The following is a 5,069-nucleotide window of genomic DNA, read 5'->3' on the forward strand; positions in this document are numbered from 1 at the left end:
CAGGCTAATGGAATTCTGGGTTCTCAAACAAGCCTTATGATGAACTCTTGGCTGACAGCCCATATATACATTAGAGTACTGAAACACCTGGGCCCCAGGGAAAACATTGCCTGATTGAGAGTGACACTTGCACAATAGCACCCTTGCAGTCTGCAGCTGGCTTCCCAGCGTGAATAGGCTCCATCCCCCCTACTGGTGGGAATCAGATTACAGCCTCTGAATTGCACAGAATGCCATAAACTCACGTAGGGATCATATCATAGGGATAACTCTCCTCCTCTACATCAAAAAAGCACCTTAATATATTTTATGCCCATCTGACAGCCAGTCAGGGCCTCAGTTTAACACCTCCCTCCACCACCAACGCTCAGTAGCAGCAGTGTGAACTATCTATAAGATGCACTGCAGCAATTCACCAAAGATCCTTAGACAGCTCCTTCCAAACCCACGACCACTTCCATCTAGAAGGACAAGGGCAGCAGATAAATGGGAACACCACCACCTGCAAGTTCCCCTCCAAGCCACTCACCACCCTGACTTGGAAATATATCATCATTCCTTTGCAGTCGCTGGGTCAAAATCCTGGAATTCCCTCCCTAATGGCATTGTAGGTCAACCCACAGAACATTGCTGCAGCGAATCAAGAAGGCAGCTCACCACCACCTTCTCAAGGACAACTAGGGATGGGCAATAAATGGTGGCCAGCCAGCGACGCCCATGACCCACAAATGAATTTTTAAAAATTCAAAAGACTGCACTTCAGTATTGCACTGAAGTGTCAGTCTTGATGTTTGTATTCAAGTCCTGGAATGAAACCTGAACCCAGAACCTTCTATATTCAAGGTGAATGTACAACCACCTAAGTCACAACTCAGAAGGCAGAGGAATTGAGTTAAGTTCATTTCCAATGTCTTGCTATCTTTGAGTTCTCACCCCCTCAAAACTGGAAAATAATCTAAACACACACAGAAGTTGATCAGAGGCCTAAAAGGCAATAATAGTGCAATTGATATATATATCACTGTTTAAGGGGAATGGTTAAAAGTCAGCTTTATTCTACAGGCAGTCAGCATGTCTGGAGGGAATGCAGCTCAGATGCTGGGAGAGCAGAATAATTACTCATTTTAGCCATGTAGCCTTTAGTTAGGATAGAGCTAATGGACCTTTGTTTATAAATGGGGATTTCCCCTGGAGTTTATGATTAGGTTGATTGAAAGTGTCATGAGTTATCAACTGGGTGCTGATGTGGTAAAGAGAGGAGCTAGGTCTGTAGCAGGGGAAAAATGAAGCAGTTGCTATTGGAGGTCTGCTGAAGTCAGAGGCATGTGCAGCTGTTCCTAAGAACGCAGTCTCTCTCCACAAAATCTCTCTGAAAGCTCCAAGACTGTTTACACAATTAATAGCAAGTGTGCCTAGGTTTGTTAACTGTATTTATTTAAAAGTGGATTTGATCTATGGATGAATGGGGCTTATTTATAACTGGAACAGTCATAAGCTAGAAATAAAAGTTGCTTCCTTTCATTTTTAAATATTGTTCAACAGTTAATGGTTGAGCAGATTCATTTGCTTGTGTTATATTTAAACTATGTTATTAAATAAAATTTGCTTTACTATAAAAGGTCCCTAATTTGTCAGTAGAATCACTTCTGGAGAGAAATATTGTATCCTCAAATTTAAGCCAAAACAATTATTGGTGTCTGGTCTGTCTTCTTAATGTAACTTGGGGGTTCTCATTGAATCCCTACACTGCAGAAGAGGCCATTTGGCCCATCGTGTCTGAACCGACTCTCTGACAGAGTATCTTACCCAGACCCTCTCCCTCGCCCTATCCTGGTAACCACATACTTTTCCCATGGATAATCCATCTAACCTTCACACCTTTGGTTCTGGTCTAGGACTCTAACAAAGGACAAATCTGGATGGATTGAATTGGGCCTTTAAATGCTACTGCTGAAGTGTGTCCTTATTGCCTGTTCGCTCTACAGGTTGCTGAGAAAGTTGATCACATAGTAAGTCAGATCGTGGGAAGACCAATTTCACAAAATGTCCTCCAACAAGCAGAGGTACCTTACTTAAATATTATAACAAAGTTTTTAAATGATTTTGGTATGCATTCTAGAAGCCTGCAAAGGAGCCAGATTCAATATGGTGGGTTCTGCACTTTCAGAACAGTGTAATCAAATTTGCAAACATATTTCTGTCACATTCTTTTTATTGATTTTATTTATCTCGCAAGACCCACAGTCTACTTACTAGCCTTCTGCCTAAATGGTGCTGCTTAGGTTTTTCAAGTCCGAAAGCTAATCCTTCCACGTTAAATTTCATTCAACTTTGACTTTTAAAAAATCAATTTCCTCTATTGGCTGATGTTGCCTTGGTGGTCCACTCCCATCACTATTGGCCTCCCTCTGGCCTACTCCCATCATCATCCACCTTCCCTCATCTACTCTTGGCTCCCGCTGGCTTTGCTTCGGTCATTCACAGCTGCTGTAGACCTCTCTCTTCCTTTCTTCGCTGCTACCCCTGACCCCTGGGCTGAGAGCTGACTCAGGCCACATATAGATTGCCACCATGCCATCCCCATACTGACGCACCATGCTTTCTCAGATTTATTTATCGTTTTCAAGTACGCATACAGAAGTCCACCCAAAATTAGAACGATCTTAAGGATGACACAACTGATGCTAGCATTTGGAAGGAACTGTTTAAATAGCTACATTTGGCACTTTTGCTCGATTCAGAGCTTCAATTGAGGTAATGTAAGATTTTTATTTTGAATACTTTAGATCTTTAAATATCTTTCACGCATCAGATGTTAAGTAGTGATTGGAAGTATATAAACATAGTCTAGATTTAACAGATTCCGATTTGATATGAGATATATTTATTAATGTCATGGAAGGCAATGTTAACTAAACTCAAGTGACAGTTGAATGTCTGTTGTTCTTTAAACATCTAAAAGCATCTTGAATGGTTTCCAAAACCCATTGTATTTCTTTTTGTGGAGAATATTTTGCGCGTTTTCCATTGTAGCAATTCATCTGTAATCAAAATTGCTTTAGCCTTTGTGGAGCTGTAGTGAAATAAATCATTCTTGTCAGTCTGAGACAAGATTTGTTAAATTCTAAACTTAAGTCCACAGAAAAAAAATTGAGGACAAAATAACAATGTAATATAGTTTTCCAAAAAGAAAGCATAAAATATGATGTTAGTAATTGTGAGTTACAGACCTTTAGATTCATACTCGTAAGTTCTAAATTATGTTCCATAATCTTCCTAATGTTTTATCTGAGATGTATTGCTGCATTATCAAGTTGTTGATCATGTTTAATTTTGTTCATACATTTGTTCTGATTTTAAAGTGTTTACCAGCCAGGCCTAGAACAAAAAAAAAATCTGGTTCATGCAGTTTGAAAGGCTTTAAATTTCTTGGTTTTATTTATTTATTGGGAAACGTCTATTAATTTTAAACTAGGACTGAACGCAAAGCAGGAAACACTTACTTTTTACTCATCAATTATTTCTACAACACTTATAAGAAAATAAACTGTTGCCCTCGAATCACACACACATGCACACATCGCTCGGAGTACTATGCTCTGGAATTTCCTGCATATTTTCTCTCAGAGACAATATGATGTATTCATGCACAATGGGGTCTCAGAGCAAATATTTGGCCCACTGAAAATTTGGCCTATATAATTATGTGCAAAACCGTAATATGCTCCAATCTCCTTGATCTATTCAGTGCTTCAGCTTGTGGCATGCTTACCTAAAGATGGTAGACTATGGGTTTAAGTCTCATTCAAGACACTTTGAGTATAAAATTAATGTTGATTCCCTGGTACAGTACCGAGGGAGTCCAGCATCGGTGGATGAGATCTTAGCCAAAAGGCCGAGATCACTTCTCGGCCTTTTGGCTAAGATCAAGTGTAGTATGGATTGGATGCTGCACTTGGTTGAGGTCATTGGGTTACATTGAAGCTTCATATGTTTCATATGAAGCAATTTTTAAAAGCGGCATCTCGGCCTTTTGGCTAAGATGCAAATGAGCTCAAGTCTTGGAGGAGGAACCTCCCCCTTCTCCAATCAGCTTGGCTCGTGTAGATTGGGCCCAGGACAAGGTGATTTGGTCGCTCGCCCTGTCTTGCCAGCCTGGATCTGAAATGTCTCAACTTGTTGAGACTCTGAATTGGATTTGATTTGATTGAATTGGAAAAGTAACAAAAAAAAAATCGGTGGATGCCGAGATCCTGTCTGCCCTCACAGGTGGATTTAAAAGATTCCTTGCCGATATGTTGAATATAACAAGGGGACTCATCACTGGTGTTATGGCCAATATTTACCCCTCAGTCAACAGCACAAAAAAACCCAGATTAACTTGTTATTATCATACTGTGATTGGTGCAAACTTGTACACAAATTGGCTGCTGCTTTTCTTATATACCTATAATACAAAATCATTCACTGGCTGTAAAAATAACTTTGCGAAAGGCACGACAGCAAAGCAAGTCTCCTTTTTTTCCGATTATTAACATTTATCGTCCCCATTCCCTCAACACATCTCTGCTCATAATAGTAGCCCCGGCCCCAGTTTACAGAGCTTCATCTGCAAGTTTCCTGCAATTGCACTTGCATCAGTGGCATTCTTCAAATTACACCCACATTTTAACCAGAGAAAGGAAGGTCACCATGATTCAATGATCAGAATCCTTTCAGGCATCCATGGGCATCATGTGCAGGATTAGTTGAAGGGCAGTGAGGGCTCTCCATAAAGTTGGAATCTTTGTTAAATTTAGAAGGTGTGCAATGAAAAAAAGGTGCTTTTTTAGGCCCAAAATACTTTTATCCAGGTGTTATAAAGTAGGACGTGCACGGTTTTCGTATATGAATGGCCTGTGTCCTTGCTGACAGTTGATCAGAGGAAATAGTGTGTCTTTTAGCTGTGTTGTTCTCAAAAGGCTGAATCGAAATAATAGGCTGTTCCTCTTTTGAGCATTACCCATTGATTTCCACATAGTGGGGGTGTTACAGCATTACTAACTCAAGGATTTTAATATCTATAATCC

General features: G+C 40.1%; 1 pseudogene; it reads left to right on the forward strand.

Moving 5' to 3' along the window:
- The first annotated feature begins 3,900 nt into the window (after positions 1-3,900).
- Positions 3,901-4,110, forward strand: LOC144506734 (U2 spliceosomal RNA; annotated as a pseudogene).
- The last annotated feature ends 959 nt before the right edge of the window (positions 4,111-5,069 follow it).

Source organism: Mustelus asterias, chromosome 17 (genome assembly GCF_964213995.1).
Source record: "Mustelus asterias chromosome 17, sMusAst1.hap1.1, whole genome shotgun sequence".
Taxonomy (NCBI): Eukaryota; Metazoa; Chordata; class Chondrichthyes; order Carcharhiniformes; family Triakidae; genus Mustelus; species Mustelus asterias.